This window comes from Acomys russatus, chromosome 22 (assembly GCF_903995435.1).
Source record: "Acomys russatus chromosome 22, mAcoRus1.1, whole genome shotgun sequence".
NCBI lineage: Eukaryota > Metazoa > Chordata > Mammalia > Rodentia > Muridae > Acomys > Acomys russatus.
In genome coordinates, this window is record NC_067158.1 from 6,055,038 (window position 1) to 6,068,053 (window position 13,016).

General features: G+C 43.6%; 1 pseudogene; it reads right to left on the bottom strand.

Annotated features, from left to right (window-relative positions):
• Window positions 1-567: 567 nt before the first annotated feature.
• On the bottom strand, window positions 568-1,456 carry LOC127205505 (60S ribosomal protein L5-like; annotated as a pseudogene).
• Window positions 1,457-13,016: the final 11,560 nt, after the last annotated feature.

Sequence of the window (13,016 nt, forward strand, 5' to 3'; positions counted from 1 at the left end):
CTCTTCTTCCTCTCCGGTTCCTCTCCTGTCTCCTCCCCTGCCTCCCCCCCCAACCTTAGCCACACCTCTATCTCCTCTGCCCTGCCAAGGTGGGATGACGTTTTATTAATCAAAAAGTGGGTCACAGAGATAGCAAGCAGTAGTTAGCATCATCAGACCATCCCCCAACAGCAGAGGACACAGAGAATAGAGCCATTGGGTAGAGTTGGAAATAGAAATTTATAATATTTCAAGGAATTTTAAACCGTGGTGGGAAATTCTAACAATCAATTTGAATTTTTTGAGTGTGTGGTTTAATTTTTTCAGTATTTTATTTTATTGAAAATATATTTTTACATAATATATTGTTATTATGGTTTCCCTCACCTAATGCCTTCCAGATCCTCTCTACTCACTCAAATATCAGATGATGAAGAAGAAGAAAAGATAAAACAAATCACAATAAGACAAAACAAACAGAAAAAACAAAGCAAAAGCACAAGAAATACATATAAAGTCAGAAATTAAGAGAAGTAAATAAATACTAAAACAAAAAAAAGGAAAAAATTAAAATCAGTGGATGACTTTTTAAAAGCTGCTTTTAATAGCCCATTCCTGAGCTCTGAGGGAGCTTCCTTTCTTTTGAGCAACCTGATCTTCTGCCCAAGGGACATTTTGGGATGGTCCCACCTCTTCTTCTCCACTTCTTTCTTGGGCTTCTTCTCATAAAGCAGTCTCTCAAATAGCAGCATGAGCTTCTGTGTACATCTCCTCCATCTTGTGTGGAGTTATGTTGTTCTTTATGTATGACGTACTGAGGCAACTGTTTCTTATAAGTGTCCTCATCTTCCCGCATTATGTATCACTTGCAGTCTGCGACATTCTGACTCTTGCTCTGCTTCCTACGTACGTCCGCATTGAACTTCTTGTTTTCAGAGTCATAACCAGGCAATTGTGTGGTACTGTGAGGGCTAGACAAGCCTCCACCCACAGCTTACTTCAGTGCCCCAAGAACTTTATTGTCAGTTGTAGTTCGGGCAAGATCTGCATCCAAATAGCAAGTGAAGGCACCAGGCTGACCACCAGTGCTTTCCACATTGTATTCACCTCCGGTCACCTCCACTTGGCCTTCCTAGATCTTGTCTGTGCCAAACCTATTGAGAGGCCTGTGGGCCAGCAGCAGACCAGTGCGATAGGCCACAGGACAATTTCTCAGGCCAACTTTCACACTGTGCTTTGGCAGTTCATACGCATATGCTGCACGGACCATCATATCCCCTTCCATACAGTCATACCCAATCTGGCAGATGATGTCTCTGTTGGTGACTCGGACTGTCATCCTGTACTTGGGTGTGCTGTACTTAATTTTGTCCTGGATCGTCAGTTGCTTCCAGGCATAGTAGTCAGTTTTACCCTCTCACCACCTTCTAGATCTCACTTGGGATCTCTTAAAGTAGGCCCTATTCTTGACAACTTTCACGAACCTCCATCCTGAGGAATAGAAACCAGCAACTACGGCTCCACTCAGACCTGCAGGCTCTCAATGGATGATTTTGAGAGTAGGCTCAATGCAACCAAAATGTTAGTTGATAATCCAGAAATTCACTCACAAGAAAAACCTGCCAAACGAAGCAATAAAGGATAAAACAAGGAGATAGGAACGCATAAGATAAATTAAGACTTACTACACAGGAAGAAAAGGTTGAAAGTGACCAGAGAAGAGGAGGGATAAGGGAGGACTGACATAGAAGAGTATTTAAGAGTATTTCCCCAAACCAGTGAAAGACTAGAGAAGGAGGAGGAGGAAGGGGAGGAGGGAGAGGAAGAGGAGGAGGAGAAAGAAGAGGAGGAAGAGGAGGAGGAGGAGGAGAAAGAGGAGAAGAAGGAGGAAGAGGAGGAGGAAGAGGAGGAGGGAGAGGAAGAGGAGAAGGAGGAATAGGAGAAAGAGGAAGAGGAGCAGAAAGGGGAGGAAGAGGAGGAGGAGGAACTCAGAAGTTATTTACACTGAGTCTCAAGTAGGATGCCATAGATATAAATAAGTAAATCTCAAGAGCATCTAATAGCGGGCTAGGTTAGGCAGGGCAGGCGGGCTTCTTTCACTTGAAAGGCACCGAAAATCTAAACCATGAAAACAACAGAACTCAAATCTGACTCTTGCCAGAACTTTGCAAGGATGACCATGACATAACAACATCTTTAAAAGGCCAAGATAGTTGGTACTCTAAAAATCCTATACCCAGCTAAAATGTTTTTCAAACATGCCAGCAAGAGCCAGGCATGGTAACACACTCCCATAAGCCCAACTCCAGAGGTAGAAGGAAGAAAATCATGAGTTCAAGGTCAATCTGGGCTACAGAAGGAATTCCAGGCCAAGCTGAAAATTACTTGTTCTTGATATTGGAGCTTTTATCTTTTCTTCTTCTCCTGGTCAATCTGGCGAGAGATTTGTCAATTTTACTGATCTTTGAAACCATCAGCTTTTGTTTTCAGTAATCTTCCTTTAATGGTTTTCTTACATTTTAGAGTGAATTCAATTGCAAGATTTAGAATTCTTTTGCTGACTTTGCGCTTCCTTTGTCATTTGTCATTTTAATTTTTTAAGGTAGGAATTGAAGTTGTAAGTCTTTCTTCTTGTCAGCCTTCACTTCTGTATATTTTATACTACAAAGCTCCCTTTAGGGCTGGAGAGATGGCTCAGAGGTTAAGAGCCCTGGAGCCCTGGATGCTCTTCCAGAAGTTGTGAGTTCAATTCCCAGCAACCACATGATGGCTTACAACCATCCATAATGAGATCTGGTGCCCCTCTTCTGGCCTGCAGCAGTTATATGCAGGTAGTACACTATATATGTAATAAATAAATTAAATTTTTTAAAAAGCTCCCTTTAAATACCCTCATAGCTGCTCCCAACAGGTCTTAATTGATGATTTTTTTCAACACAAATATTTTTTAATTTTCCCTTCATTATCACTTTGACTCACGAGTATTTTAAGTATGCTATTTAATTTCCAGATATTTTGGGGTTTCTAAAGAACTGTCTGGATTAAGTTCTAATGTAGTTGCTTCACAAAAAGAGAACAGAATTTAATTTGAAGCTTATTAAATTTACTGAGGTTCACCCTATAGTCCTGATAAATTTATCTTAGTAAAAAGGTGAATACACTGGAAACGTGAAAATAATGTATATTCTACTGCTATTGGGTAATGTGATTTATAAATGTCAATTAGTGTAGGCTGGTTTATAGGGTTGTCCAAGCCGCCTACATTTCTACTGATTTTCTGTCCACTTGTTACATTAAGTACTAAAAGAGAGGCATTGACATTTCTGACTATAATTGTGTATTTATCTACTTGTAGCTCCCCCAGATTTTGCTTTCATGTGTTTCAAATGAAGATTTAACACTTTCAGCACTATTAACTAATATCCTTTATTTTTGTTAATATTCTTTATCAGAAATCTATTAAAATATCCACTCCTACTTTCTTTGTCTAGGGATAGCATGATAAACCTTTCCCATCCTTTTATTTATTTATTTATTTATTTATTTATTTATTTACTTACTTATCTCTCATTCCAAGTGATATATATACAGATATATCACACACACACACATATAAATGTTCTAGATTTTTATGCATCAACATTGGGTTTAATTAAATATTTGGATTTTAATTGACCAGACTGTCATTGGTCTCCTAATTTTCTGTCCATACTAGATTCCCTTTTACATCTCTCCCACATTTCTTCTAGATTATTTGAATAGTCTTTTCATTTTTTTTCTTTTTTTTTTATTAATTTATTCTTGTTACATCTCAATGTTTATCCCATCCCTTGTATCCTCCCATTCCTCCCCCCCCCCCATTTTCCCATTATTCCCCTCCCCTATGACTGTTCCTGAGGGGGATTACCTCCCCCTATATATTCTCATAGGGTATCAAGTCTCTTCTTGGCAACCTGCTGTCATTCCTCTGAGTGCCACCAGGTCGCCCCCTCCAGGGGACATGGTCAAATGTGAGGCACCATAGTACGTGAGAAAGTCATATCACGCTCTCCACTCAACTGTGGAGAATATTCTGACCATTGGCTAGATCTGGGTAGGGGTTTAAAGTTTACCTCCTGTATTGTCCTTGGCTGGTGCCTTAGTTTGAGCGGGACCCCTGGGCCCAAATCTGCCTATCATAATGTTCTACTTGTAGGTTTCTAGGACCCTCTGGATCCTTTTATTTTGCTATTCTCCCATGCGTCTCTCATTTAGAGTCCCAGTAGGATGCCTTCCCCTCTGTCCCAGTTTCCTGGTAAGTGAAGGCTTTCGTGGGACATGTCCCTTGGGCTAGTATGCAGATATAAGTGAGTATATACCATTTGATTCTTTCTGCTTCTGGGTTAACTCACTCATTATGATCATTTCTAGCTCAATCCATTTATCCACAAATTTCGGGAATTCCTTGTTTTTAGTAGCTGAGTAGTATTCCATAGTGTATATGTACCACAGTTTCTTTATCCACTCTTCTACTGAGGGACACTTAGGCTGTTTCCATTTTCTGGCTATTATGAATAAGGCTGCTATGAACATGGTTGAGCAAATTTTCTTGCTGTGTGCTGGAGCATCTTCTGGGTATATTCCAAGGAGTGGAATAGCTGGGTCTTGAGGAAGCCCTATTCCCAGTTTTCTGAGATAGCACCAGATAGATTTCCAAAGTGGCTGTACTAGTTTGCATTCCCACCAGCAATGAAGGAGTGTTCCTCTCTCCCCACATCCTCGCCAGCATGTGGTGTCTCTTGAGTTTTTGATCTTAGCCATTCTGATGGGTGTAAGATGGAATCTCAGAGTTGTTTTGATTTGCATTTCCCTGATTAGTCTTTTCATTTTAATTCATTTTTTTGTCGGCTGATTATATATAAGGTGGTTTGAGTGAGATGACTCCCATATTCTCCAGAATACTTGTGTGCAGTTTGTGACGCTGCTTGGGGAGGCTTAGCGGGTATGGCCTTGCTGGAGAAAGTACATCTCTGGGGCCAGTGCTGGAGTTTTAAAAGCCTCACACCATCCCCAGTTCACTCTCTGTTTCCTGCTCGTGTTTGGACAGATTCTCAGTGGTTCCTGATGCCGTGCATCCCGTCATGATGCTGAGGGACACTTATCTGGAACTGCAAGGCCAAATAAACCCTTCCTTCACTATGTTGACTCGGTTATAGTGTTTTATCAAATCAATAGAAAAGTAACCAATACAATGCATAACTTGTTTTATTTTTATGTAATCATAGCCTTGTTTAATTTGAATAGTATCTTTAATGTTTATCTTATTTACCTTTATCTTCTTATAGTCTCCCTTTAAACGATATGACATTTTGTATATAGAGTGCAATGGCTGATTTTTATATGCCAATTTGACCAGCCTATGAGATACCCACATAACTAATGAAAATTTCGTTTCCAGTGTGTCTGTAAGGGTGGGTCTAGAAAAACATAGCAATTGAGTTATCAAGCCAAGCAAAGAGGAATATGGATGGACACTTCCCGTTCTTGAGGCTGAGCAGAAAAAAAAAATGTGATGAGTGATGGGAGGGCAACTTCTTTCCCTCTTCTTGAACTGAGACATTTGGACTCTGCCTTCAGATTTTGGAGGTATCTCACCAGCAGCCCATACCTGTATGCCATAGCTCACCTGCTCCTCAGGCCTTTGAACTCAGACTCTGTCACACCCTGAGCTTTCCTGTGGACAATCTACCACCGACCTTCTTGGCCTCCGTAACTATGTTAGTCAATTTCCACAGAAGTCTCTTCTTACAGTCTATATACTGATGTCTATTCTGCTGTTCATACAGTCGAGTTCTTTTACTGTAACACACTGTAGTTTTTGTATTTTCTATGTCTCTTTTTAACATACCCCATCTTCCCACTACCTTCTTGAGCTTAAAGCAGTTATACCTATTTTAGTGTCTTTGTCCATAAGTTCTATATTTGTGAGCATTCTAAGCTGTTTTCTATCGCTAGAAATTCTAAGACAAATTTCCCAACTTTGCATGTTTTATAATTTTTGTTAGGTTTCTAGACATTGTGGATATATGCTGCATATTTGTACCATCCTATAAATATTGTGAGCTCCCTTCCATGGTACCATTAAGTTGCTTGGAAACAGCTTGATGTTTTCTGACTTCCCTTATGTCTTGTTAGATGTTATCAACATTTAAGCCTGGGCTAGTTTTTCCCACTACTCAGGCAAACTTGTTCTCAGTAGTCCACTCAGTCTTTAAAGTGATGAGCTTTTCCATTTTGTAATGGAAGAACTCTGCATCCACTCCCGGCCATAGGTCTTCAGAGGCATTTTCCTCTAACCTCTAGCCTAGAGCAGCTTGTTCACAGGCCAGTCTGCTGAGGTTTGGAGTGGGATCAGTAGCTGATCTCTAGAAGGTTTCTCCACTGAGATTTTCCATCAGCGAACTCTGGCCTCCTGACATCCATTCATTCTGGAAGCACTGAGAACTGGTAAGATCCTCTAGTCTTCTCTCCCTCTGAATCATAAGCTAGAGTTAACCTAGACTCACCCTGGGAGCCCCTGTTTCCCCTTCTTCCCTTTACGCCTAAAGACTTGAAAAACATTTTTTCACATATATTGTCCAGGTTGACTGCTGTTGGAGGTGGGAAAGTGAGCCTTGCTCCTCTTACTCCATCCTCGTTAGAAGAGGAAGTCTTCTACCTTTAGGATAGTATCTCCTATAGCTGTTTATATGGTATTCTCACAAGATCACACCTGCTAGAGAGCACAGTCCGCTCACCTTTACACACAAAGTGCACTTGGTTAGTATTAGTGGAACGGAGTTACTGTTGTTGGATGTGCCTCAATACCCTCCCCCCCCACACACACACACCAATACCACAGGAGGGACAGTGCTCTTCCATCTAACATGGGGAAGTGGGGACAGAATTTCTGGCTTCTCAACTCACCTCCACCACTAATACGATTACAATTTTAGATAGTTTATATAATCTCAACATATGTGTCAATGTCATAAATGGTTGTTAAGACAAACTCGAACTCGTAACAGATACTGCTGGAGCGGCCACAAACCTGAGACTAGTGGGTCGCAGACCTAGGGGTAAACCTCCTCCAATTATTCTGCTAAAGAAGCAATAAATGAATCTGGATGACATATCGCTATATTCCCGGATCAGCGCCTCGCTCAACCCACACCAGAGACTCTTACAGGAGATGGGAATTAACACAGAGACCCACAACCGAGCACTGTACAGAGAATGGGAGTCTTTGGAACATCAGTTCTGAACGGGATGCCTTCATCCAACCCTCTTCTCAAAGCTCGGGGACCTGTGTGGAAGAGGAGACAGAAAGCATGTAAGAGCCAGAGTGCACACAGACCCCTAACCAGGAAGCTATCCGCAATTCATGGCCATTGGCAAAGGGAAACTCGGTTTTCTGCAGTGGAATCTCATTGGGTGTATTAACCACATTGCAGGGCAGGCCCCATGCCCTGGAGGAGTTAGCCAACCCAGAGGGAACTCGGGGCGACACTGGTGGACTTCTGCTCCGTTCTGCTCTGCTGTAGCAGTTTTGTTTTACTGGCCTTTTGCTTAATTGCTTTGATTTTTGGGTTAATGGGAGGGGAGTTCCTGGGTTTTGTTTGTTTGTTTGGTTGGTTGGTTGGTTGGTTTTTTTGTTTTTTGTTTTTGTTTTGTTTTTGTTTTTTTTTTTTCAAGAAAGACAGAAAAAGAAGCTAAAATTGTGGATGAGGTGGAGAGGAGCTGCGAGGAATGAGGGAAAGATGAAAAGCATGATCAAGATGTCAAAACTCATTGCATAGGTTTGTTTGTTTGCTTGTTTCAATAAAAAGGTGCTAATTTTTCCTCCAATTTTCTTTTAAAATTACATATCTGAAAACATGTTTTTAAAGAATATAATTTCATATCAAGCAACATTATACCCCAAACTGTAAAACGCTAAAACAAGAAAGTACCTGGTCACATTTCATAAAAAGAACACCCGAGCCTGGGAAACCTGTCTCTGTGAGGCCACAGAGGCTGGCTGCTGCACCAAGCTTCCACCTCTCTGTTTTCACTACGTGTTTCACAACCTCACTGTGGGACATTTCCATGGGTGAAGTGCACTGTCCTACGTTTTTAAATTTATTTCAAAAATTGAGAAACCCAAAGGTGGCTTGCATAACCGCCACGGCAGGCAGCAAGACGATTTGCAGGCATAGGCAAGATGGAACAGCAGACTCCTCCGGCAGTTGATGGTTCCACACGCTGCAGTTGGAAGCTGGGATACTCCCAGGGAAGGAAAAACCGAGGCAGGCATGTGATTCCAAAGTTCACTACTTAACAGATAATCACTGGAATTAAAACAAACAACACTACGTCTCAGAGAAAAATCCTGACCAGCCGCCAAGACCAAGGGCTTGGCACACAAAACTAATGTCGTGCAGGATGTGGAGGGACGGGTCCAGAGGATGTGAATATGGGGCTAAATCTCCTGTGCTCCCGATTGGACAGGGCCAGCAGGCACAAACCACAGAGAGAGGACGTTGGAGAGAACACGGGCCTCAGAACGCAACTCAGTGCAAGTCCAAGAGGCTGAGGTCAGTGGGAAGATGACTGTCGAGGGCTGGAGAGATAGCACAGAGGTTAAGAGCACTGACTGCTCCTCCAGAGGTCTTGAGTTCAATTCCCAGCAACCACATGGTGGCTCACAGCCATCTATACTGTGATCTGGTGCCCTCTTCTGGCTTGCAGGTGTATGTGCAGGCAGAGCACTGTATACATAATAATAAATAAATAAATCTTTAAAAAAAAAGATGACTGTCGAGAACCGGATGCTCACGCTCCGTCTGTGTTGCCTGTGTTGCCGTATAGTTCCGGGTTTTCCGGGCCTTCAGCACTGTTCAAAGCATCCCTTCGAAGGAACTCCTTGGCTTTGTGTGAGTCGTGGGAAAGGCCACCGTGAGCACGTGCTCATTAGAGCTCCGATTTTTCGTGTAAGCGCTTTAAAAAAAAAAAAAAAAAGCATTATCTTTATTGTTTTTAAACTAAGTGGATATGTGGGTACGGGTGAGTATTTGCATGGGCGCTGGTGTCCATAGAGTGAGGAAGCCGTAGATGCTCAGGAGCTGGTGTCACAGGTGATTGTACGCTACTGACGTGAGCTGCTACCTGCCCTTGAGTCCCACCTAAGAGCAGCACACTCTCTCACCCACTAGGCAGACTCTTTCAAAAGTGATCTACACAACCAGTGCCTTAGAGTTTCGGGAAACTCCCTTCCCTTCCCCTTGGTTGTTGAGTGCACACCCTCATAAACGGTTGTTGCAACCCTGCTCGGGTGTCCTGAGACAACACACATAGGAAGTGTTTGCTGTTCCTAAGACTCATCTCTCAAACTAAAGCAGCTAAGCAAAGACACTTCTTTTTCTCTTTAGCCAAGATTTGGATGCCTAGTATCTGGTTTGAAACATATAAATAAATAAATAAATAAATAAATAAATAAATAAATTTAAACTAAAAGAAAGAGGAGAAAGCAAAGAAAAAAAAAACAAATTGAACATATATGTACTTCTACATATGCGTATATACAGTCAAGGGAGAGAGAAACATGACACTTAAAGAATATGGGAAAATGAAGCCTCAAGTGGACATAGGGAAATATATCTGGGTTACATTGTACCACAGTACTTTTAGACACTCTAAACCTCTCGGTCCTACAAAAATAAGCAAAGGTTTGTTTTTTATTCACGCCATATGTCCATAGCAGACCAATGCCGAGTTCTTCCTTGAAGGCCCAAGCAGAAGCGGCAGCCACCCTCTGGAACTCTGCCTGCAGATAGAGCAAAAGAATAGCGACCGCTAGGTTCTCACAGAAGTGCCATTCATTGACCAAAGCCAAAGGTTACCATGTGTGCACTGACCTCCGCAGGTCACATGGCTCTGCTGCCAGTGTCCCATAGCATAACCCTCCCACAAGGAGGTAAACAACAGCTCCGTCTATCCAGCATAACAGGAGAAGGTTGCAAAGAAACCAATCTAGAAAGGTGGCCTAACGTCTAGCAACAAGATTCACTATTGAATTCACTACAGAACCTGTGCTGCTACCCAGAACATTGAGATGCCGGCTCAGATCATCGTTATCACTGTCGTTTTCTCAGGAAAGGACACGGAAGTGAGGGGGAAACGGATGAGGGAATTTGGGGTGGGGTGGGGAGCTCCTGCTTCAGTTGGCAGAGGCAGATGACACCTGACACAAGACCCTAGGCAACTATGTAGGCTATAGATCAATAAGAAACTGTGAATCTTGCCAAGCAAGAGAAAAATCCAGACTGGGAGAGCGGAGCTTGGGCAGAGGAGGGCCGGCCGAGGCCAGCGTATTTGGAAAAGGACACCTGGAGGGACACAAAGGTGCAGAGAGGCGAGAAGACCATCGGTGGAAATAAAGGTCTGGTCACCAGCCCTGAGCAGAGGTGCGGACACAGACCCTGGCTCCGGAAGTCGCTCTGGGGGCTCGCCAACAGGCCCCAGCACTTCCTGGCTAGGCTGCAGGCCACTCCTCTACCCCGCCCCCCTCCCGAGACAGCCATCCTCGTCCTCTCCCTCTCCCATGTTGAATGACAATTAGGAGAAGGTTAACTGAGTGTCTTTCTCCCAGGAATCCGCTTCCACTTTGCAAAATCACTGCGTTCGCAAAAGAAAATCCCGGCTTACACTAACAGGTAGGTCCTGGGAGCCCATCGTTGGAAGTGGGAGATTGGGCGAATCTTCCCAGCGGGAGATTAATACTCCTCGTTCAGAGTTGCAGCTGAGGCCCATTTGAGTGACAGGCGGCCAGGAGCTGAAAGAGCCGCTTGCCTCCCGGAACTGCTGGCATGCAGGCTTGAAAGAGATTTATTTCAGGATAATTAGCTGGGTGTATTAAAGGTGGTCAGGAAGATCCGCAATTACTGTTTAGCAAACAGAAAGGAGACATACACATTTTTTAAAGCCAAAAAAGTAAAGTTAAACGACTCGCATTTTTCTTCATTTGAAAGTTGTTGAATAATTAGGAAAAAAAACACTGAGTGAATGCGACTTTATTGAATTAAGATGATTGTGCGAAAGTGTCAGGAAGAAAGAAAGAAAGAAGGAAATGGCGGGGCGGGGGGCAGCAGGCTTGGGTAAAAAAGACTGGTGGCAATTTGGTGTATGCTATCTTACAGTGACTTACTTTTAGTCAAAAGGAACTTTAATTTTTTTTTCTGATTATTTTATTTTGCCCCCACAAAAAGGGCCCAGCTTTTAAGAAACGAAATGCAATAAAACCCTAAAGCACAGTGTGCAAAACACAAAATTTCAAATTGAAGAGGAGATTGGAGGAGTGGAGAGCCAGGCTAGCCCCTTCAGCCAGATGCTAACCTCCATCCATCTGGACTTCATCACCTTCTTTGGGGCTAACCTGCATCCATCCTGTCACCTGTCAGCACAGCGGTCTCCTTTATTGTTGGAGACAAGTTTTCCCAAGGAGGACAGGACAGCTTTACTTGGTTTAATTTTTGTTTTGTCTTTTCTAAACCAGGTCTCATCTTGTACCCCAGGCTGGACCTCGGAGTCAATATGTAACTGAGAATAACCTTGTGCCCCTGATCCCCTGCCCCTACCTCTACAGAGCAGGAGTTACATGCATGTGCCACCACGTCTGTTTTGAATGGTCCTGGGAGTCAAAGCAAGAGCCTTGTGCATTCTATGCATGTACTTTCCAACCAACTGAAGGACAAGTGAGCATTGCTCATTTGATCCTGAGAGGTAGACAACGAGATTTTTCTAAATCATTTGATCTGTGAACCTCATTCAGAATCTGGAATGTCCGAACAGGACAACACTGTCTTCCCTAATGCACTTGGTTTCCCAGCCCAGCCACAGAGGTTGAGAGCTAGGCAACCATTCTGTATCCTCCTTTCTGGTGGATTCCAGGATTCATGCCTCCCCTCTCTCCCCTCCCCTCTCCTCCCCTCCCTTCCCCTCCCCTCCCCTCCCAAGTGCTGGGGTTACATACGTATGCCATCAAGCCTAGTGCACACCTCGTCTTTCAGTGCTCAACTTTCGCCCCAGGTATTTTCCCCCATACAAGTCTCCTGGAAGACTGCAGGTTTGGTTTGGATGAGCTCAGATCTTGGGCCGGTGTGTTCCAGAAGCCTTCAGAAATTAGTGCCAGGCCCTTGGCTGGGGTATCTAAGGAGAGGGGACACAAACGGACAGGCGAGGACTGTGTGAGGGGAAGGAAGGGCAAATCTGGTCAGGGGTACATACACACTAACTACTCCATAAAGCTGACAGGTTTACAGAGGAACGCCAAATCTCAGGCCTTGCCTGTTTACATCTCGCTGGAAAGGTCTGCAAATTTTTTAAACACATGAAACAGGAGTTTACATTATTTGTGCAAGCAGGCATGTATAGTGAGAACCCACAGCAGGAGTGAGAAGGCTGCACTCAGACTTCTCAGAGGTTGGGTCTGGGACTTCTGTTGGGTCTTTGTCTTTAAGGATTAATGGGGTAGTAGTGGTAGTAGTAATTACTGAAAGGAAACACAGAAACAAAAGCCATGAGAGTTACTGTGGAGGGAGCCTCACTACACATTCCCGGATCCCAAGGACTCCTCCAGGAAGGGGCGGACTCATCAGGGTGCGATCTCTTCTCACTCATACACCCTTAAGCCATTGAGACTCCCCAAATTACTTGTCAGGCCTATTTCTCACCCCATGACGTCCTGTGGCTACACAGAGAAAGCCCTTGTTCTTGGGGGTCTGACTTTCTTCCTGAGATCACAGCCTCCAGCAGGAGGGGTGTCCTGTGTCTCCTCTGGGTTCCCCACTGAGCCGATCACAGAGCTGGCTCCTGGAGGCACACAGAAGAGAACAGGATCCTGGAAGATGAGGTTCAGCTTCTCGGGCAATGGAGCCTAATTACCCAGTGTTCAAGGGTGTTGACTCGAGGTACGGGTTTATAACGGAAAAAATGAAAACAAACTCGATATCAGCAGGAAATGTTTTACATGAAGCATGCTG